The sequence below is a fragment of the Hyla sarda genome, chromosome 3, assembly GCF_029499605.1.
Source record: "Hyla sarda isolate aHylSar1 chromosome 3, aHylSar1.hap1, whole genome shotgun sequence".
NCBI lineage: Eukaryota > Metazoa > Chordata > Amphibia > Anura > Hylidae > Hyla > Hyla sarda.
Genome location: NC_079191.1, coordinates 354392764 through 354417468, shown reverse-complemented (window position 1 = coordinate 354417468; position 24705 = coordinate 354392764). Strand labels below are relative to the sequence as shown.

At 40.9% G+C, this 24705-nt stretch overlaps 1 protein-coding gene across 5 annotated transcripts in view; it reads right to left on the bottom strand.

Moving 5' to 3' along the window:
• SYNDIG1 (synapse differentiation inducing 1) overlaps nt 1–24152 on the bottom strand; it is a 317760-nt gene extending 293608 nt beyond the window's left edge. For 2 of the 5 annotated variants that reach the window (XM_056567616.1, XM_056567618.1), the window contains exon 1: nt 23503–24152. The gene's annotated coding sequence lies outside the window, so the exon portion shown is untranslated. Of the gene's footprint in view, nt 1–23202; nt 23346–23502 lie in introns of those variants that run through there. The other 3 variants (XM_056567615.1, XM_056567619.1, XM_056567617.1) reach the window with 3 other exon arrangements.
• Between the last annotated feature and the right edge of the window lie 553 nt (nt 24153–24705).

The following is a 24705-nucleotide window of genomic DNA, read 5'->3' as shown; positions in this document are numbered from 1 at the left end:
AAGAGGTTTGCTATGGGGATTTGCTTCTAAACTGGGCGTTTCCCGAGACAGGTGTAATCAGAGAGAATTTAGACAGAAAAGAACAACCTTAACTTCAGAAGCTCATAAGTACTCAAAGGATTAAGATTTTTTAATAGAAGTAATTACAAATCTGTTTAACTTTCTGGAGCCAGTTGATATATATAAAAATAGTTTTTTCCTGGAATACCCCTTTAACGATAATGGACGTAAATGTACGTCATGGTGACATGGTACTTAACGCAGCATGACGTACATTTACGTGCCGACATGATCGCGAGCACCGGAGCGGTGCTCGCGTCATGCCCGGCAGGTCCCGGCTGCTATCAGCAGCCAGGGACCTGCCGGTAATGGCAGACATCCGTGATCGCGCGGATGTCCGCCATTAACCCCTCCGATGCCATGATCAATACAGATCACGGCATCTGCGGCAGTGCAGCACTTTGAATGGATGATCGGATCGCCCGCAGCGCTGCCGCGGGGATCTGATCATCCAGCATGGCGGCCGGAGGTACCCTCACCTGGCTCCGGCCGTCTCCCGGGGTCTTCTGCTCTGGTCTGAGATCGAGATCACTGATAATACTGAGCAGTGCTGTGTCCTATACATAGCACTGCACAGCATTAACAATCAACTGATTGCAGTGAAGAGTCCCCTATGGGGACATAAAAAGTGTAAAAAAAAAAAAAAAAGTAAAAAAATGTAAAATAAAAAAGTTAAAAAATGTGAAAAATCCCCTCCCCCAATAAAAAATTAAAACGTCCGTTTTTCCCATTTTACCCCCAAAAAAGTGCAAAAAAAAAATTCAAACACATATTTGGTATCACCGTGTGTTAATCATCGCGTACGGTGAACGGCGTAAACGTAAAAAAATATAAAAAAGTCCAAAATTGCTGCTTTTTTGTCACATTTTATTCCCAAAAAAATTTATAAAAAATTTATAAAAAGTAAAACCTAAGCAAAAGTGATACTGATAAAAACTAAAGATCATGGCGCAAAAAATGAGCCCTCATATTGCCCCATATACGGAAACATTTGAAAATTATAGGTAGTCAAAATAGGGCAATTTCAAACATAATAATTTTGTTAAAATGGTTTGAGATTTTTTTTAAGCGGTACAATTATAGAAAAGAATTTAATCATGGGTATCATTTTAATTGTATTGACCCACAGAATAATGAAAACATGTCATTTTTACCGGAAAGTGTACAGCGTGAAAACAAAACCTTCCAAAATTTGCTAAATTGCGGTTATCTTTTCAATTTTCCCACATAAATAATATTTGTTTGGTTGCGCCGTACATTTTATGGTAAAATAAGTGATGTAATTACAAAGTACAATTAGTGACGCAAAAAACAAGCCTTCATATGGGTCTGTGGATGGAAATATAAGAGAGTTATGATTTTTAGAAGGCGAAGAGGAAAAAATGAAAATGCAAAAATAAAATTGGTCTGGTCCTTAAGGCCAAAATGGGCCTGGTCCTTAAGGGGTTAACACATCAGGATAAATATTTATGTCCTGTATATGAAGGAAGCACAGTAGTTGCACTCGCTTCTTGCATTCAGTCCGGCTGCTGTGAACAGTCAGGGACCCACTAGTAATGCGCGATCGCTGATGTCCGTCATTAACCCCTCAGATCAGTATTGATCACGACATCTGCAGCAATGTGGTGTTTGTAATGGCTGAACGGATCACTAGCGTCAGGACGGACGGTCCCCTCACCTGCCTCTACCACTCTCTAGAGGCCAGAAGGCAGACCAGAGAAGAAGATCGCCGACTATACTGGTCAGTTAAAAAAAAGGGGGGGGGGGTAGAATAAGCCCCTCCCCCAGCAACAATTTTAATCAACCCTTTTTCCCATTTTACCCCAAAAAGTATAAATAAAAATAATTAATAAACACATTTGGTATCGTCACTTGTGTAAATGTTGGAACTATCAAAATATAATGTTAATGATCCTGTATGCTGAACGGCCTAAACGTTAAAAAAAAAGTATAACATTTATGCTTTTTTGTCATATTACATTCCCCAAAAAATTACAAAAAGCTAGTAGTGGTTCTAATAAAATTTACAGTTCATGGCACAAAAAATGAGCCCTCATATGGCCCAGTATATGGAAAAAGGAGAAAGTTATAGGTGTTCAAAGTAGGGCAATTTTATACACACTTTGATTTTTTTCTTCTTTTTTTAAAGCAGTACAATAAAAGAAAAGTGGGAATCATTTTAATCATGTTGACCTGCAGAATAAAGAAAACATGTCAAGTGTACAAAATGTGCCAAATTGTGGTTTTCTTTTCAATTTTCCCACATAAATAATATATATATATTTTTTGTTCTGCCATACACTTTATTGTAAAAATGAGTGATGTCATTACAGAGTAAAATTGGTTGTGCAAAATATAAGCCCTCATATGGGTCTCTGGATGGAAACATAAAAGAGTTATGGCTCTCAGAATGTGAGGAGGAAAAAGCTCCTTAAATAGGCACTGTCATTATGAAAAACTTTTAAAATTTTGTAGTACTACTGATAAGATTACTTTAAAAAAAATGCATTTATTAAAATAAAATGTCAATTTTACTAAAAAATCTAAAATGAAATTAGCCGCCACTAGGGGTCATCTGTCTTTATGTGGACAGATTACTCTATTATGCAGCATACTGGATACCGGCCGTAAAGTGTATGGTATCGAGTATAGGGGATCACCATTGCACAACTACAGCCTTCAGCTGATCCTAAACTACAACTCCAATGATGGGAGTTATAGTTTTGCAACAGCTGGGGGTACAATCTCTGTAAAACTCTGTTTTAGAGCTGTGTGCCTCCTGCTCTTGCAAAACTACAGATGTGGATGTGTGGGCATGCTGGGAGTTGTAGTTTTGCAACAGCTAAAGGCAACACTGCTCTAACACAGTGCTTTACAAACACTGCAGCTCCAGCTATTGCAAAACTATAATTCCCAGTATGCTTGATCATGATTGCTGGTTCAAATTCACCTGGCATGCCCGCCTCCAGTGCGCAATTCACCAAAGATAGAAGCAGACTTTCGGAAGGACCCCGCGCTGGACTGAAGGTATGTATTTAAGTCACTGACCCCGCATTGGTCTCCTGTTCACCCACACTATAGCCCAGTGTATTGGGTTTAGTGTGGGTAAACAGGATGACCACTTTCCTTTAAGAAAAAAAAAGCCTGCTGTGATGTCCCAGTACGGGGTATGCATCTCACAGTCCTATCAGCTTGAGTCCCTGCACGTCCCCAGGGCTCACCCTACATTGTACCCCTTTGATCTGTATAATTGTATATTATGTGTAAAGGACCTTGGATATGGTCACATGGTTATTAGTCATATGATAATGGTTGTCACATGTTAAAGTCACATATTTTGTTACCCAGAGGGCACCAGGTGACCAGATGACCTGCAGCTAGCCTATGGGCTCCTTGCTCAGCCCTCCTTTATAAGGAAGGGAGGAGCTTCAATATGCCTCTTTTGCTCTTAGATTTGGAGGTCATGTCCAGTCCAGACGTCTCAGGGTCAGTGTCCAGCACATCTGGAGGCCTAAAGCCTAAATTACAGCCACAAGTCAGTAAGTCAAGTCATCTATGTCTGCTGTCACCCCTGTGTTACTGGTCACCTCTATGGGATCCTGGCTTAGCTTTAAAGATTGTACCATTTGTCTACCTCAGTAAAAGCTACCGTTAACCCTGACCTGGCCTTGGACTCTTATTTGCCCTGCCTAACTAGGACTAGGGGTGCTACCGTTCAGGTGGTTCTCGGTAAAACCAAGCCCTGGCATCATGAACATTTAGGGGTTAACGCCACCTGCCCCTGGGCTACAACATCTGCCCCATACACCTCTCATCGCACCCCCGTGGCACACCACACTGCACTTCACATTATCTAATTTCAATCACCTATCGAGCAAATACAATTTTCAGCAAATTCACTCTTACTTCTCCACCACGGCCTCGAATTCCCCCGGGCAGCCTATTCTTCTCCCTACAGAGCAATTGTCCGAGATATTGTTTAGCTTTGTTCAGCTTTTTGTACCAGGTACTAGATATAGATTATTATACAGAAGACCAACATCCTAGACATAAGAAAGAAAAATATAAAAACTGATTGCCAGGCGGTCAGACTGACTTTTACCTGCCATCAGTTTTAGTGACAACATCAGTATTATATGTACCAGCATGGCACTCACTATTCTTAGCAGCGTACGGTGTTGTAAGCCAAGACTTCACACATCGTTTTTTGAGGCATAAAATGTTTATTTTTTTCCTCAAAAAATGTAAGAAGAAAATTTCATTTTTTTCACGAATCAGATGCATTAAATAATATTGACATTTTTAGTCGATTTTTTTTTCCCTACACAAAAAGGCTGGTTTTCCTATAGCCCCTCCCAGGGGTGTTTAATTGGCAGTGGTCTAATTATTTAAAAAATGCTTAATAAATTAGTTAAATACAAAAAAAATCATTACAATAGAAATAAATAACGTCCATACTCAGCATTTATATTAATTTTCAATGACCAAGAAACACTAATAGCATTCTATGTCAGTTAAATGGAAACAATGTACAAATGTCAATCTTCCATCCATAATAGCCTATTAAAAGGAGTACTCTGGCGGGAATTAACTTATTCCCTATCCACAAGATAGGGGATAAGTAGGTAACCGCTGCCTCCCCACCCCCGCAATCTCCAGAATGGGACCCCAGCGCTCTCAGTGAGGAGCACGTGTCGACTAAACGGCACATGCTCCATTTATTTCTATGGGAGCGCCGAGGATACCCGAGAGCTGTACTCATATCTCATATCATATTTTTGGTGTTCCATATAAATTAATGGAGTGTGTGCTGGCTGGAGCAAGGTGATGCCGGCGATCAGCTACTTATCCCCTATCCTATGGATAGAAGATAAGGTAATTTTCGCCGAAGATCTCCTTTAATTTTAAGAAATGTTAAAGGTGTTATCTTAAAATGTATCTTCATTTTTCGACTCACTGTATTTAAAAGATACATAGTGTACTATGTATAAGTCAACTTCCCTGTCCTGTCCCGTTCCCCTATGTAGAACCATCACTACATTTATTAAAGTAGGTGTTACCTCCCCTGTGCACTCCTGAAATTAGCCATTCCCCCTACACCTCTATGGCAACTGGAGAAGCGAACACAGCAGTCCTTGTTGGTTCAGGTGGACTATCTTAGAGCATGCTTGGCCGTGGCTGTAAACACTTCTAGCATTGGAGGGTCTACTGAACAGACACAGTGGGGGAGATATATCAAAGGCTTTAGACTGTTTTTTCCTGTCTAAATTTGTCGCACAGAAAGTCGCAGTCTAAATATGTGCGACTTTTGTGCGACTTTAGCTTTAGAGGATTTTTAGAACGTGATGCATTCTAGTCTATTTTAGACGGAAAAATGCACTGGTGCTGAATTTATCAAAAGCGACTTTTCAACGACAAGTCGCATCGGCTGAAAGTACGCTGAAATGTCAGACGATGCTGGAGCAGGTTTAAATACAGTCTAAACTGTGGATCCCGAAGTCTGTGCACAGAATTTATCAAGAGCCGTGCGCCTTTTGATAAATTAGGCGCACAATAGACCGGCCTAACCCTCTGTAGTTTGGTCTATATTGATGCGGGACATAGACAACTTTGATAAATCTCCCCCAGTGTGTGGTCGAGGGCTCATTTACACCGCGGACATTTATCTGGTGGAATTCTGAATGATTTTTATTCAGTTACAGAAAGAACCCCCACAAATGTTAACAATAAAAAAAAAAAAAAAAAACAGATCTTGAATGTACATTACCAATTTTATTGGATGCTAAGATTCAAGGAAAATTCTACAAAATACTGTTTCTCCTCTCATTGCTTCACACATTTATATTCTAGACCAATTGATTATCTCTTCATTTCTTTACATTAATTTTTAGCTTAACTAAGACCTATTCAAGTAGAAAAAATATGGAACACCTGGAAGATAACAATGACCAGTCTTCTACTGAGACACAAAAAAATGATCTAATATCCAAGTATGTAAATAAAAATCAAATAAAGCCTGATGTCTTCAATAGTTAGTAACAAAAAAAATGGCACTAATAACAACCTAGGCCATATCACAATACTCTCACAAAAATAGAGGACATACAGGTGAGTATGCAAACAATTAGATAATCTTTATTAAATGTTACATTTAAAATACTTAATAAAATCACAGAAAAAATTAAATGGTGATCAGACGAAGCAAGTAGTGAAAATGCGTTCGGGGTAGGTGAGGTGTTCCCTACAGGGTGCATGACTGGTATAACTATTGCTGTACTTGTTGTGATTTCCTTTTCAGTCTCCCCTGCTTTCTGTTTGTACAAATCTTGTTATATTTCTTGCTCTTTTGTTTACCCCCAATGTTATTTATATTTCATATACCGGCACTGCATTGCTGGTTATCCAGTATATGGGTGGAATAAAACCTTGGAACAAGAACGAATGATTATGACTTTTAGGAAAAACCTCACCCTGCTTTTCAATGTGTGTGCCTTTCTGATCACCATTTCATTTTTTCTGTGATTTTATTAAGTATTTAAAATTTAACATTTAACCCCTTAAGGACCAAGGACGTACCGGTACGTCCTTGGTCCTGCTCTTCTGATATAACGCGGGGTTACACAGTAACCCCGCGTCATATCATGGCGGGCCCGGCGTCATAGTGAAGCCGGGACCCGCCTCTAATAGCACGCAGCGCCGATCGCGGCGCCGCGTGCTATTAACCCTTTAGCCGCACGCTCAAAGCTGAGCCGCGCGGCTAAAAGTGAAAGTGAAAGTTCCCGGCTAGCTCAGTCGGGCTGTTCGGGATAGCCGCGGCTAATCGCGGCATCCCGAACAGCTGACAGGACAGCGGGAGGGCCCCTTCCTGCCTCCTCGCTGTCCGATCGCCGAATGACTGCTCAGTGCCTGAGATCCAGGCATGAGCAGTCATCTGGCAGAATCGTTGATCACTGGTTTCTTATGAGAAACCAGTGATCAACATAGAAGATCAGTGTGTGCAGTGTTATAGGTCCCTATGGGACCTATAACACTGCAAAAAAAAAGTGAAAAAAAAAGTGAATAAAGATCATTTAACTCCTCCCCTATTAAAAGTTTGAATCACCCCCCTTTTCCAATAAAAAAAAAAACACAGTGTAAATAAAAATAAAAATAAACATATGTGGTATCACCGCGTGCGGAAATGTCCGAATTATAAAAATATATCATTAATTAAACCGCTCGGTCAATGGCGTGCGCGCAAAAAAATTCCAAAGTCCAAAATAGTGCATTTTGGTCACTTTTTATATCATTTAAAAATGAATAAAAAGTGATCAATAAGTCCTATCAATGCAAAAATGGTACCATTAAAAACTTCAGATCACGGCGCAAAAAATGAGCCCTGATACCGCCCCATACACAGAAAAATAAAAAAGTTATAGGGGTCAGAAGATGACAATTTTAAACGTATTAATTTTCCTGCATGTAGTTATGATTTTTTCCAGAAGTCCGACAAAATCAAACCTATATAAGTAGGGTATCATTTTAATCATATGGACCTACAGAATACATATCAGGTGTCATTTGTACCGAAAAATGTACTACGTAGAAACGGAAGCCTCCAAAATTTACAAAACAGCGTTTTTTTTTCAATTTTGTCGCACAATGATTTTTTTTCCCGCTTCACCATAGATTTTTGGGCAAAATGACTGACGTCATTACAAAGTAGAATTGGTGGCGCAAAAAATAAGCCATCATATGGATTTTTAGGTGTAAATTTGAAAGAGTTATGATTTTTTAAAGGCAAGGAGCAAAAAACGAAAATGCAAAAACGGAAAAACCTCCGGTCCTTAAGATTATCTAATTGTTTGCATACTCACCTGTATGGCCTCTATTTTTGTGAGAGATATCTTCAATAGTGTTGAGCTTGAATATTCGAAATGCAAATTTTTACAGCGAATATTGTCACTTCGCGATTTCTGAAATATTTAGAATACAGTGATATATATCTATATATATATTCGTAATGATGAATTTTTTTTCTTTATGCGAATATTTATGCAAATATCAGCACTTCGAGACTGGATACTGATTCTTCCCTCCTTTTATTTCATTACAAATTTTCGCATGGAAAAAAAAGAGAATGAACATAGCGAATATGCGAATTTCGCGAACATAGGACGAATATTCATCCATATATTCACAAAATATCGCAAATTCGAATATGGCCCCTGCCGCTCATCACTAGTCTTCAATATGCATGTGATACACTCTGGGTAAATACATATAGTCATGTACAGTATAGAGCTTTAGAACGCTGCTGTTTGATTCTCAAATGAAAAAGAATTAATTCATTTTACTGCGTATATCTTTTCCTTTGAATCTTTTCATATTAAATGTACTTAGCATCCCTGAGCTGGTGTCACTCCAATATACTGAAGTAATATAACTTATACAGTACAAATTGCCCTGCCTATGGAAATTATGAGAGAGTTATAAGAGAATTACATGTGTGCTTTAGAAGGAGGATTTTGCTGATGAAAGAAGAATATGAAATGTCTGTGTAATATTGTAAGGAGCTTTCCTGACTAGAGATGTTGCGAATTGTTCGCCGGCGAACAGTTCCCAGCGAACTTAGCATGTTCGGGTTCACATCCCCGGGCGAACATATGTGAAGTTCGATTCGCCCCCTATATTTTAACAGTGCGGTAAACTTTGACCCTGTGAGTCAGAGTCAGCAGACACATTACAGCCAATCAGCAGCAGTCCCTCCCTTCCAGACCCTCCTACCTCTTGCACGGATGCCATTTTAGCCTCATTCGGCATGCTGCAGGCTTAGGAAGTGGAGGGTGAGAGAAGCTGCTCCTGCTGTAAAAGGGAAAGCGATAGCTAGGTTGCTGCTAGGTGGTGTATTCAGGGTCCAGTTTACTTCTAAAGCACTAGTGTAACATCAGCTTTAAGGACAGCAACAGCTGGAGGCACCCTGGTTGGTAGGGGACCGCTGGTTAAAAAGGGTACTCCAGTGTAAAACTTAAAGGGGTACTCCGGTGGTAAATTTTTTTGACCATATGGCATCTTCTTTGTAAGTTTGTTTTTTTTGCAATATCCATGTGTTATATATTTTGGCAGCATGTGTGTGTTTTTCTTACCTGTTTGTTGGGCAGGAAGTTCTGTAGTTCAGAGGGTTTTCTTTTACTGTTGTCCACAGTTCTGAGTCTGTTGTGGACAAGATGTCACAGCTTTTTTTTTTTCTCTGTCTGCATGAGAGGAATAAGCCACGCCCCCTCATCTCATCCAGCTGAGTACACAGCTCCTCCCCTCCCCTCCCCCTGCTCTGTATTCTAAGGACACAGGTCTGCACAGGAGAAGGACCTCACAGAGAAGATAAGTGTTATCTGAAGGGGAGGATGAGAAGGTGCACGGGCTGGGGATGTATAGACTGCAGGGGAATAAATCTCATACTGGGAATGATCTCTATGGGGGAGATTTATCAAAACCTGTGCAGAGGAAAACTTGCCCAGTTGCCCATAGCAACCAATCAGATTGCTTCTTTCATTTTTCACAGGCCTTCATAAAAATGAAAGAAGCAAGCTGATTGGTTGCTATGGGCAACTGGGCAAGTTTTCCTCTGCACAGGTTTTGATAAATCTCCCCCTATATGTGAAGGGGGAGGGGGGGACTCCTGAATGACACATGCTGGGAGTTGTAGTCCCTGTTGTGTGAGTGTGTATGCTAGTGTTTCCAAACAAGTGTGCCTCCAGCTGTGGCAAAACTACAACTCCCAGCATGCCCTGACAGACTTTGGGCATGCTGGGAGTTGTAGATTTGCAACAGCTGGAGGTACACTGGTTGGGAAACACTGTTCTAGCGTCTTCAGCATACACATCATGTTACACCAGTGTTTCCCAACCAGTGTGCCTCCAGCTGTTGCAAAACTACAACTCCTAGCATGCCCAAAGGCTGTGAGGGCATGCTGGCAGTTGTAGTTTTGCAACAGCTGGAGGCACCCTGGTTGGAAAACACTGGTATATGCCCTACAGAGGTTTGGTGAACTACAACCCCCAGGAGACTACAGAGGCAGCATGCTGGTGTTATACCACAGACTGAAGACTCCTGAATGACACATGCTGAGAGTTGCAGTCCCTTTTGTGTGTGTATGCCAGTGTATCCCAACCAGGGCTGATTATATTAGTGTGCTGTGTATAAAGGGGCTGACCCGGGAAAATAGTAGGATGGGTAAAGGGCAGAACAAACAAACAAAAAAAAGGAGCCGCCCCAAACCAGCAAGGCATGTGGCATGCTGGGATTTATAGTTTTCAGCACAGCAAGAAGCAGGAAATAGAAGCAAAGATAGGAAAACAAAGTGAGGGATAAAAAGACAACAAAGAATGGAAAAAGAGTAGGCTAAACAACAAGAATAGAAATGAAACAAAACAAATAGGGTAAGTCAAAAACGGAAAAACACGTTGACCACTGTAGTACCCCTTTAAGTTCCTTCAAGCAACTAACTACAGTATTAAAAGGGCTATAAGTTCAGTCCGTGTGTCTTGCAACAGCTGGAGGCACCCTGGTTGGGAGGGAACCGCTGGTTAAAAGGGGTACTCCAGTGTAAAACTTAATTTCCTTCAAGCAACTAACTACAGTATTAAAAGGGCTATAATTTCAGTCCGTGTGTCTTGCAACTGCTAGAGGCACCCTGGTTGTGGACCTCTGCTTAAAAGGGGAACTCCGCTGGCAACCTTTTTTGCTCATTGTCACACTAGTGCAAATCACATTTGGTGTGACAGTTGTTCAAATAAAATAAAGAAATACCTTTTTTGGCTGTGAAATAAAACCAGTGCTGCCTAAAGGGGGGCTCTAACTATGTGCTGCCTAATATGGGGGAATCTATGTGCTGCCTAAAGGGGGATCTAAATATGTGCTGCCTAAAGGGGGATCTATGTGCTGCCAAAAGGGAGGCTCTAACTATGTGCTGCCTAATATGGGGGAATCTATGTGCTGCCTAAAGGGGGATCTAACTATGTGCTGCCTAAAGGGGGCTCTATGTGCTGCCTAAAGGGGGGCTCTAACTATGTGCTGCCTAGCATGGGGGAATCTATGTGCTGCCTAAAGGGGGGATCTAACTATGTGATGCCTAAAGGGGGATCTAACTATGTGCTGCCTAAAGGGGGCTCTATGTGCTGCCTAAAGGGAGGCTCTACCTATGTGCTGCCTAAAGGGGGCTCTAACTATGTGCTGCCTAATATGGGGGAATCTATGTGCTGCCTAAAGGGGGGGATCTAACTATGTGATGCCTAAAGGGGGGCTCTATGTGCTGCCTAAAGGGGGCTAAAGCACGTTATTCCAAAGAATTTAGGAATAATAAGTTATTTATGCCCTATATGGATTAAAGCCAGACTCTGCATCAACTATGTAATTTTCCATGGGAGTTTTGCCATGGATCCCCCTCCAGCACGCCACAGTCCAGGTATTAGTCCCCTTGATACAACTTTTAAATCACTATTGTGGCCAGAAAGAGTCCTTGTTGGTTTTAAAATTTGTCTGCCCATTGAAGTCAATGGTGGTTCGCCCGGTTCGCTGATTCGCGAACATTTGCGGGCGTTCGCGAACCGAAAATTTTATGTTCGCGACATCACTATCCCTGACATGTCGGGTTATATCAATTATTTTATTTTCCATAAAATAACATATAAGGTAGGTTCACACATAGCATCAAATATGCTATGTATACGCTATGCTGTTACTGTACCCTTATACAACATTTCCCCTGGAACCTTTATTCCTCCTTCAAATGTCTTAATAAACTATTCTTCTCTATAGGGGGTGTCCCTACACAGTTTGACACTGACAGCACTGAGTGCATAGTGTTGACTGTATAAAGCCACACCTATTGACAAGGGAATGGGAACACCAAGTTGTTAAAGGGGTTCTCCAGTGAAAGACAACTTATCCTCTATCCACAATCTAGGGGATAAGTATCTGATCACGGAGGGTCCGAATGGTGGAACCCTCAACGATCTTCCGAGCAGGATTCTTGCTCTCTGAGAGAAGCATATGCTGTAGACGTCCCACACTCCAGTCATTTCTATGGGAGAACTGGAGATGCCTGAATACAGCACCCTGGTTTCTTTGGCACTTCCATAGAGAATAAATGGAGCGTGTGCCGTCTGAAGCACATGTTCCTCTCAGAGAGCAATTGTCATGTTCAGGAAATTGTGGCGGGTCCCAGCGGATATCATTTTGAATATTGCTCAGTGCTCCATGTTTTCCAAAACATTTAACAAGCAACTGGAGGAATGCTTTAAAAGGCTTATCCACCATAAGGTGATTTTAGTAGTACGTACCTGCCAGAACTGGGAACTTCCTGTTGAATTTAATTCTCCAAACGACACGTCCCATAGTTCCATAGTGTGTGTATGAAGTCAATATCCTCCCTCCCACACATCAGCCACCCCACCCATTGAAACACACCTGTGGTTATTAGTTGTTATTAGTCTCCAAAGTTAGAGTCCCTAGGACTAGCGGGGTTCGCTTCCCTAATTGGCCCCTAGTCACCCATTAGTAGCTTTATATTTATAAATATTACCTAGGTAAATATATGTATATATGGTGTTACTCACTTGTTGTAGCGTCACAGGACCTGCGGGTCATGTGACACGGTACAGAACTCTATGGTTTGCAAAAGGACCTTTGGTGGTTCTAGTCAGGTGATCACCCACAATCCTTTGTAACGGTAAGTGACAGCTGCATGGACCAATCTAAAACGGCTCAGCCCCTGCCCATATAAGGGAGATGTGGCCATTAATTTTTCTTTTTCCTCGTGGGCTACTTATGAGGTAGGATCTGCACAGCTGTCATCGGTAACCACTATGCCAAAGCCTCGGCCAAATCCAAATTGTGAGTTACTGCAATCCCCGCAAGTCTCCGCAAGATCACTGGACCTAAACAAACCCCTAAATCCAGCGGATCTATGCAATCCAATTCTCCTACTCCAAAGAGAGCTTACCGGTCCCAATCGACTGTCAGTCATTGCCGTGCTGTATATATAGACTCTGTTATCTGGACTGTTACCGTTACTGCATGTACAGAAAATCTTCAGTAAAGTTTCTACAAGTTTTTCAGTTCAGCACCGGTTGTGGACAATCCATTATTCTACACTCACCTATCGCTCTTGGGAAGGGTGGCGATAGGCCCAGCACCATTACAGTATTTAACCCTCACCCTGGCGTCACGAGTGACAAGGGTTAACAGCGCCCTTTATAATTCAAGAACCGCAACAACCCAACTACCCTATATCCCCACCAAGGTTACCACACACCTGTGATCCTTTCAATGCAATACATCAGTGTTTCTAATGTGTCCTAATAAGGGTGTCTACAGCTGTTGCAAAATGAACTCTATCCCACCCAGCAGTCGCTCCACCCATTTAAGCAGGACAGACTGCTTCTGATCACGTGACTAGTGAGGTCAGGTCTCGACACACTGCAACATGGGAAATCCCAAGTAATTTTTTATACTGTTAAAAATAAATATTGGTGGCGACAATCACAGAAGAATTGTGGGACCACCGTCACACACAGGTACAGACACTATATTATGAACTACACTAACTTTACAGCCCCTGCAGCATAGTCAAAAAAAGATCCTGGAATACCCCTTTAATTCTATGGCTGGATAGTATAGGATACATGACAGACCTGCTTGCAATGACTTTCAGTGTAGACCATACAAAGCAATGTCAAGTATATCTTATCAATTACTTATCATGATATTATGCTCAATGATATACCAGTTGGTTATTCCAGCCTGACAATGTCCCATACTGTCATACAATTATCTCACCTAAACAACACTGTTGGTCGAGCTCTGACAAGTGCAATGGAATCGTGATAAAGGACACATATAAATGGAAACAACAAAACAAGCAAAGGCTACCAGAGAGGACATTCTGTTTATGCTGCACTCTAAAAAGGTGGAATACAACGTACAGTTAACATCTGGAGTAAAGACAATAACCATAAGACGTGGGCAGGAGATATTTCATTATATGGTTTATGGACTGAAGTAGGCTTTGTGACATTTAACATCTTAGGCCTGGTCTGTACAGGTTTCAATAGACTGGCAGATGGACATCTCTTTTTATTTCCTATAGTAAGGTGAACTGAAGGACAAAAGACAATTAAAAGTTTCCGTTACTGCTGACTGTCAGTTGGGGCCAGAGAATTAAAGGGATATTCCATGAAAAAACTTTTTCTGGCTCCAGAAAGTTAAACAGATTTGTAAATTACTTTTATTAAAACATCTTAATCCTACCAGTACTTATCAGCTGCTGAAGTTGAGTTCCGTGATGACACCTCTGCCTGTCTCAGGAACTGTCCAGAGCAGGAGCAAATCTCCATAGCAAAACTATCCAGCTCTGGACAGTTCCTGAGACAGACAGAGGTGTCAGCAGAGAGCACTGTTGTCAGACAGAAAAGAACAACTCAACTTCAGCAGCTGATAAGTACTTATAGGATTAAGATTTTTTAATAGAAGTAATATACAAATCTGTTTAACGTTCTGGAGCCAGTTGATATGAATTTTTTATTTTTTTTCATGGAATACCCCTTTTAACTATCTAATATGACTTTTGGACAATGATTTTTTGCTTCACATGGTTGGGGCCAAATGTATCTTGTTTTGAGTCCACTGTTCCTCCTGCCCTCAAAGAAGCAGAGGAGACTATACAGTTTGTAAGTAGCTTGTATTTATATGTCATTTTAGTTTGTTTCTTTTCTGCCCTTTTTTTTTTTAAATTAAATCTTACATTTGGATTCCTTGTACAGTATGCACTAAATTAATCTTCTCATATAGTGTTTAACCGTTTGACTGCTGAAGAACAGCGTGTGTGTATGTGTGTGATGTGGACATATCGCCTGTATGTAGGGTTTCTTGCAAAAAAAATACCAGTCATGTAAATTTGCATAATTAATCACATAGGCGTAACATCACAGGATACACATATGGAGGGGAGAAATTTTGTCCCTATTCTGACCTCTATAACTTTTTTGTTATTTCTCCTTATATGGGCCTGTATGAGGGCAATTTTTTTGCATCACGATCTGTATTTTTTTTTATCAGTAAAATTTTTGCTTGGATGTGACTTTTTGATCGCTTTTTTAAATAAATTCGGGAGTTGCAGTTAGTTACTAACTACAACTCCCAGTATGCCCTGATACAGCCTGTGGCTCAGCAGCTGCCCCAAACGAAAACTACAACTCCCAGGATGTTGAACTATATAGTAGTATGTAGCATAGGTCTTGTCACAGCAGTAAATATCGCTTACTGCCCCCTTCCTTTGCCCCCCCACCATCGTTCCTTACCATCGCCTGTCTCAAACGACGATCTGCGGTCCCCACGCCATCTTCTTTTCAGGTACCGACCTCCATCTTCTCCCCCCATTCTGCCCGACATCTAGGGGTGGGCAGAACGGGGGTTGCCATGGCAACCCACTGTCCTGCGCTGCCATTGGTCAGAATCAGTTCTGATCAATGGCAGGGGATATGAGGAGATCGCAGCACTGCGACCTCACTCCTAGCCCTCAGGATGATCGGGGCTGTCACTGACAGCTCCGATCATCTCTATTTTCCAGGTGATCGGGTCACCAGAGACCCGATCAGCCTGAAATAGCAGAAAATTGCATGTCTGAATTGACATGCAATTTTCTGTGATCGCCGACATGGCATCCCGGTCCGGTCCCCAACCGGCTAGCGGCGGGGACCGGAATTCCTATGGGCATATGGATATGCCCCACATCCTTAAGGACTGGGAATGCAGGGCGTATGCATACGCCCGGCGTCCTTAAAAGGTTAATTTGTTTTCATGATCATAGAGACCCATAACAACAGTGATTATCCACAGATGTTGCAGGCGGACTCAATGGGGGCAATTTATCAAGGGATTTACACAGGTTTTTTGTGTAAATTTGTGACAAAAATGTTGCATGTGCGGCTTTTTGTGCGGTACGCCAGCCTGCACGATTTCTCACTGAACAGATGTTTTATACGAGATTTGCTTTTTACTTTGCAGTGGTCATTGATTTACGATGTGTAACTTTACTAAGAAAAAGTAGCAGATTTGTCAAACAGCCTTCAATTACACAAAAAACCTACACCAGAACAGACATGGCTTACAAAACTGACTTTTTTAAAAAGTCATACAAAAGTTGCGCAGGTGAAAAAAGAAAAAGTCGCAGTCATACAAAGTGGTGTTCTGAAGTGAAATATCACAAAAATGTGTCCTAGCCCCATATTTATCACATGTTCTGCATTAGTTGATACATTTGGTGCATGTACACTACAACCACACCATCAAAATCCTATATTGTAGTGACCCCCCTAGTATACAGATGGGTCCAGTCATACCTTTCTTTGGATTTAATTAAAGAGTACCTGTCACCAAAATAAACCTAATATATTGTTCCTTATGTAATTATAAAACACTTTGCTATTTACTTGCTGTTAAAATTCTCAACCTTTATATGTTTTTAACATGATTGAAAAAACGGCCACTAGGTGGCTCTGTTCTTTTCCATGCCACAAGTCAAACTGTTAGTTTGGTCTCCTCCCGGCCTCGCAGGAGACCAAACTGAGGAAGTACTGTACATGCGGGGCATGACAAGGCACAGCTCTCACAGGCTTCAGAGACATCATGCCTGCTGGGGAACGCCCACTTTCTGGAGCTCACACAATGTGAGCAAGGGGAAAGGTATGATACAGAGCTTTTTAAAGCTCAGAATTTTTTTTTAGGGTCAGGAGGGGTGTTAGGAGTAGTCAGGGAATATATTCTGAAATAGGTTAGAAAATATGATTTGATTGGCATTATAGAAATTCAATACAAAATAACAAACAAACCCAACAGATTGCAAACCACATCACAACCACTTGGTGGCCACAAATGGACATGTAGGTCATACATCCTATACATGTATATCACAAAATCATTTTTTGTTAACTAGTCATCTCCTGAAATTTATTTTTGGAGCCATGAGGAGAGGAAAGAAGGGACACATCTATATTAAACTTTTCAGAAGACAAAACACCATTGTTTTTACACTATAATTAAGTGTGTTTCACAAAATTTCTGCAGCAGGAATGGAACATTTACACAAGATTGATTCATCTATATTTAAAGGGGTACTCAGGCACTAAGACATCTTATCCCCTATCCAAAGGATAGGGGATAAGATGCCTGATCACAGGGGTCATGCCGCTGGGGACCCCCATGATCTTCCACCCCCTCAATGCAAGCCTATGGAGGGGGCATGACAGCTGCCACGCCCCCTACATAGACTTTCATTGAGGGGGCAGAGCATGATGTCACATGGGGGCGGAGCTGGGATATCACTATGCTCCATCCCCGTCATTGCTAGTAATCAGACCCGGAGCGAGCACGCTCCGGGGGCTGATTCTAATGGGGTGCGGCATGGAAGATCATGGGGGTCCCCAGCGGCGGGACCCCCGTGATCAGGCATCTTATCCCATATCCTTTGGATAGGGGATAAGATGTCTTAGCTCCGGAGTACCCCTTTAAAGAAAAATTCACCTCTAGGAGAAAAGAGTTAAGCATGAATTGGCAAACATGATCCCCCATTCATTTTTGAGACTTAAAATGTGTATATCTGGCATATTGTGGGTAATAGGTTAACTAGTAAAACATCAAAGGAATGGAATACATCAGCAGGAATATTCTGAGATAAATGATGCTGCCATAAGACGAGAGGCATGAGTCACCCATTCCTCTTCCTGCAATTAGTATTGACGGCTCTTGTTAAAAGACACATTGAAGAGTAACTGCAATCACAGCTGATGGTAACATCAGAGAAATCTGCAAACATTCCCCATGTAATGAAGTTAAATTGTGAGAAAAAACCATACAAAAATAAAATGAATTTCTGAATTCAGTGGTGTAACAACCAAGGTGGCACTCCACAGCACTTCAGGGATCAATGTCAAATTCCCTTTTCACCAGATCTGTAGTACTGTATGTATGATTGATGACTCTAGATGTCAACAGGGATGTTACCGAGTCAGGATTATGTAGAGGAAGGGTTAAATATGATAAAGGGTATGGAACCAATACCTTTTGACAAATATGATGAAGTGAGGTCATTTTCATTTTAATACTGAGGCCATTATCCACATTTTTTTTCTGAATTTCAATGTCTACTTTTATTAATGCTTTTTGAGCATTCCATCGGTTGATCATAGGATGTTTGGTTGCTATTAGGTATAATATTCAAGGAAACCTGGCAGCATGTGCTCAATGCCCCTGCAGAACAATTGCGGGAGAAATGATATATTACAGGCTTAGGGTGCTTTAAAAATACAAAATAACCCATACTCACCTTCCCCGATTCCACATTGTTGACATTGGCTTGTCTCCAGAGATCTATTTCTTCAAAGTACAGGAGTCACTGCTGATTGAGTCACTGCTGTGGCCATTGATTGGCTATGTGGGCACTTGTTGTGTGCAGAGAAACTTGAAGAAGCTGACCAACAGGGGACAAGCACTGTCAGAACAGCAATGGCAACCTAGTTTAATTTAAAGGGGTACTCCGCCCTTAGACATCTTATCCCTTATTCAAAGGGTAGGGGATAAGATGACGGATTGCGGGGGTCACACCCCCTCCCATAGACTTGCATTGAGGGGGAGGGCGTGATGTCCCGAGGGGGCATGGTCATGACGTCAGTGCTGCATAGCTAGTCATCAGGCATGTAGCGAAGTTCGCTTTGTGCACCGGATGACTGCGGTGCCGCAGCAGAGATTGCCAGAGTTCCAAGCGGCGGGACCCCTGCGATCAGACATCTTATCCCCGATCCCCTAAGATGTCTAGGGGGGAGTACCCCTTTAATTTTTATAATTATTATTATTTTTTTAAATTAGAGCATCTTAATTTAAACCTTTAATTTTTCATACACTATTTCCCAGAACAGAAAACATTAGTAAATTAAATTAAAACAAAAGTCTTAACAAGCACATGCCTGTTGATATTACATAATAGAAACTCCTCCCTCCAGACACCTCACATTAGGTGTCACCCAGAAAAACAAAAAAGAACAGAGGAGGGAAAAAACTATAATTTTCCCCTAAAACATTCAAATGACAGAAAATATATCTAAATCATACATATTGAACATAGGTTACCACAAGGAAAAAAAAACTAAAACAAAATGGTCTACCCAAAGTTATAGCTTAATGGCATATGTAACACTAAAAACTTCAGTGGCCCAATCTGGTAGTAAACATCATCTATCCTCAATAAAGTTTATTTCTATATGCTGAGAGGCTATTCCTGGGGTTTCCCATACACGATCATACTTGGATTCAGCATTATGTTTAAAATATATTCCCTTTTCCAACTGTATCATATTATACTAAACTGTATCATATTGTACTAAAAACACGTACCGGATCAGCTGAAAAAGAGACCAGATGGACCCTGTAATACTGTTGTAGTGACCAACAGATGCTTTGACAATACTACACCCTGCTGCCCCCTTTTTACCCCAGTACAGCAACTGCATCATATCTAAACCTCTGAAGAAATGTAATTTACTTTCTCTACACACATAACTACTAAAGGTTCTTTTACTTTTATGTAAATTCTCTTCTCCACTTGACAGAATCTGGCATCACTTGCTTCTGCCTCTATTAATTATCACAGAAGTTGGGAAAGCCTAGAAAACATGTTAAAATCTTCATATTTCTTCCCCAAAAAAGCCATTAACAGAATATATAAAGAAGGCTGTACTTTTTAAAGGTCATCTCTATAGCAGGCTGGTATACTATTAGGGTTGCATATCAGGAAATGTCTCACGTATCTATTGCATTGCCTCATTAATCATATGCCAGTCTGTAGAGGAGAAATAGTGAAGATTTAGGGTATGTTCACACTGCTGAATTCCCGCCGAATTCTGTGAGCGGAATTCCGTGAGAGAAATTCCGCACAGTAAACGTTAGCATCTATGTGAATGGGTCTTTCGCGAGACCCGTTCACACTGCGGAATTTCAGCGCTGGACAATTCCACCGCTGAAATTGTTCAGCGCAAAGAAAGAACATGTTCATTCTTTGCGTGGAAGTCCACGAGCACTGCATAGCCGTTGATGGTGTTGGCACAGTGCCGCACGGTCCTACCGCCGCCACCGGCTGCTAGGCTGAATCTCCGCTCGCTGAATTCCGGTACTAATCCGTAGTGTGAACATACCCTTAACCTTTCCAGGACTGTCTTGGTGACGCACTCTTCCCTCTTGTATTGCCTGTGTAGAGTGTGTCCCAGTCTACATATCAAAGTTTACATATGGTATATATATATATATATATATATATATATATATACATATCATATTATTCCCTCTGACAATGTACTGAGCCCACTTAGGGGTGGTAGAGTCTTGCCAATGTTTGGCTAATAATCTCCTGGCTTGCAATACCCACAAGGCCTCAGGTACCCTTACCCACAAATAAACCCAAAATATGTACTAAAAACACGTATCAGATCAGCTGAAAGGGAGACCAGATAGACCCTGTAATACTGTTGTAGTGACCGCCAGATGCTTTGACAAATGAGGGTTATTATAGTTATTACACCGGCCAACATTACTATTACACATAACTACACCCTGCTGCCCCCTTTTTGCCCCAGTACAGCAACTGCCTCATATCTAAACCTCTGAATAAATGTAATCTACTGTGGCACAGAACTTTCTCTACACACATAACTACTAAAGGTTCTTTCTCCCCTTTACAGAATCTGGCATCACTTGCTTCTGCTTTTATTAACGTTGGCCGGTGTAATAAGTATAATAACCCTCATTTGTCAAAGCATCTGGCGGTCACTACAACAGTATTACATTATATATATATATATATATATATATATATATATATATATATATATATATGCAGAATATAAAGACTGGACATGTATAAAATAGAGACATGAAAGTGAATTGTCAGCCATGTCTGGGACAAGAACTGGTTGAATGATGGCTATTTCTGTACAGAGCTGCATAATATGTATGGACTGTCAAGGAGGCAAACACCACTACTGAGTTGTCAATAGAGGGTAAATCTAAGGGGTTTTTACAGATGCAGATCAATTGTACTGTATCATTTTCTAAATAATCATTTAAATAACTTTCACTTTCCATTTTTTTTGCATGGATTGCTGCTGGTCCATTCTGCCACCTGCTCATAGTTATTGATCTGGAGAGAGAATGTCCTGCTCTGTCTCCCGATCTCCCATCTCCAGCAATGGATCCAGCGGTAGAGATGGAGGTAAGTAGACAAAGCAGGATACTTTGACAACTGCAGAACAAAAGTTATTTAGAAAGATTATTATAGCGCAAATTCCTGCATTAACCCAATAAGTCAGCAATGTATACATTCAGGGTGAATTTTGCCCTTATGAAGCTTGAGGTGAACTATAGAATGGTATCCCCATTGCACAGAAATGAGGCGTTGGGTAGACTCAGAAATCTGCTGCTATCTGCAAGGCAACCTGGCAGGAAGTGTTCAAAACCCATTCAGCACCCCCCCAGGACAAATAAAGTATTGCACCTTGCTACTAGAAATGAAAAAGCTATTGATGTAATGTTTAATTGTGCCAGGGAGGGAGGAGGGGAATTCTTTATGACTGCACTTATCTTTGGCTGCTTGTTTGGCCCTCTATCCATGAAATTACACTTTCCTATTAGGATATTAGAAATGAGTTTCTAAACCGGACAACCCCTTTAATGACAACACAGCAACATAACATAACAATAAGATATGTAACATTTTATAATACTTTTCCTTTTCCTTAAAAACAGATGGTGGCCATGGGGCGAGATTCATCTACAGCACATTGCTCTTATAGCCCTAAACACTGTAGCAGGTTAACATTTCTAGTAAGTGATAGATTGAATGGTTTTTGTTCCAGTGATTTCCCCTGGGAATACAGAAAGATTGTCGACATTCTCCAGAAAAAAGGATCATCAAACAGGCAATTATGCTAAGTGCATAGACAATGTGGCTTCGTACACGCCTCTTACCTCTTTATAAGTAAATAGAGATATATTGTAGAAATCCCAGTCTGCAAATCATTTAATTCTTAAAAACTGATCAAAACTTACAGAAACCCAGGCATTATCTATAATTGCTTCACACTACCTGAAATACCTAACAGACTATATAATATTTATATATATATATATATATATATATATATATATATATATATATATAAATAAATATATATATAATTTTATACTATATATATATATATATATATATATATATATATATATATATATATATATATTGACCTTTAAATTAAAATCATAGAGCTACTGCATTATATACAATTTGCTGTTTCCATAGCTGGTACACGGTTAACTTGACATAAAAAAATATATAAAATAAAAGAATAGATAGCACAGTCTGTATCACCACATACACTATAAATAATGCATAACTCTCAATATTATGCACATAATACCGTCACAATCTGGGGAGCTGTACAACACGTGACAACAAGCGAACAAAAACATAAAAATAGAACAATGCAAAGCAAAAAAATAAAAAAAACAGCAGGAGTGATCCTTGCCCATAAGAGCTTACAATCTAAAGAAGTTTCAGAAGAAAAGTACTAAACTTTGCCATTAGGCATTGCGGAGTATCGTGCCATTATCCAGCTCATTGTAACCTGCTGTGCCAGGAAGGCTTTCTTAGGTTAAGTGTAACACTTAAGTGAAAGCACATCGCAGCCCAGCAATTTAGAAGGTACAAATGCAGCCGCAAATAAAATAGGATACAAGTGGCTTCGATCAGGAGAGTCATTTTGACACCCGGACAAGCTCTGCAGTCACTAAGTTCATTACTATGATACATTGTTTAAAAGCTATTTATCTAACATGCAACATTTACAATACTGCCGCGTTACAAAGTGACATATAGAAGAACCTAAGTTCTTACCCCCAACACCAATAAAAAGTTTTCCTACAGGGCTAACAAAAAAGAAGGTCCCGACATAGTTACTGTTTATTCCATCTAGCATCATAGTAAATAATCATAGACGTAAAATAACATTAGATACCAGAGAAAGCTAAATAGTAACACCCTTATGCAGTGATGTTGTTTACAACCTGCAGTGGTCTCATAGAGGAAATCCTGAGTGGTCCCAGACATTGATCCAAGGTCCTGTAGATACTGAGCTGCCTGGCATTCCATTCCCCTGCACAGATAGGCTGGATGCAGCCAGCATACTAACTTCTCTCTAATAAACAACCTATCTGCAGCATTATCAATAGCATGAATCCCCTGCTCCATCATCCATAGAGATGCTCACACATAAGACTGCAGCATACAGGTCCAATGGGGGCATATATAGGCATGCATTGTCCCACTAAAATATCTTAAGGATGACTCAGTAAAAGGGACCTTACCTTGGCAAGGTGAAACCCCCTCGGAGCAGCGATAAAAGTTACGTTAATCGTAGATTAGCTGCTCCATCCGATCCATGGAAGTGATGCGAGTCAGTCTTGGACTTGTTGGCTGAGGATGCAGCAATGAGCCCCAGTGCACAGCAATGATCAGCAATGATCAGCAATAAGCCCCCAATGCAAACAAGCTAAGGGGAGCTGGAGATGAACCTGACTTGGCCAGAGGTGGGAGGGAGGGGTCCATACACCAGAAACACACCAAGATAAGAATGAAGCAGGCTGTGCAGATCTTCCAGTGCCAACTGCAATGAATGGGATAGGGATATGGAAGGTGAAGGGGGCCAACTTTTCTACTGCAGCAGCCTGCTTCACTGTTTAAGACATTTGCAGTTTCTTTTCATGAAGCTCAGCAGAAGGAGAAAGAAATAGATGTGTATAGTGAAGGAGAGGCTGGATGAGGTGGGAGATAAGGGCAGCAGCCACTGCTAGGCTGACAGTAATTTACAGCCCCTGCACAGGAGAGGTAGACAGACATGGAGGGAGGAGGATCTTTCTTGGTCTTAAAGAGAGCTGCACTGCAACTGATCTCATTCGCCTGCTCTCTGTGTGAAAGAGATGGGGAGATATTTCACCGTCGGATACAGTAATCCCTGTCATAGGAGTAAGTGTTTTATGCCACTGCATTATGTATAGTCTGGATAGCTTTTGCTCCTCTGTGAGCAGAAGGAGATTCCTCAGTCACCGCACGTTCCACCTTTAACTGTGGCTGTCCTGCAAATGAATTCATCAGAGCCGGAGGATTCAGCCTCATGTATATTGTATATGTGCACTGTGTGAGAAGTGCGTGAAGCGCGTCGTCGTGTCAGGGTGACTTGCTCTGGCGCCCTCATCTCTCCAGTGCATATTAGTGGCCTCTTAAAATACTTGTCATTCTGCATATCTGGGATGAGATAATGGCCCAGATTTACTACTGTTGTCGGTTTTAACCCTATATAGAATCTAGGGTTTTTCTCTTCAGTAAGATTATCTAATTTGGCGCACATAGTAAAACTGTGACACATTGCGCTCCAGTTGGGTTTAAACAAACCATTGACAGAAAAAATTATAATAATAAAAAAAAGACCAACCCCCCCCCCCCATTTAAATAACCATATTTTGTATTTATTTAACTACTTTAAGATTTAAGACAACATTTTTGTATCAGTG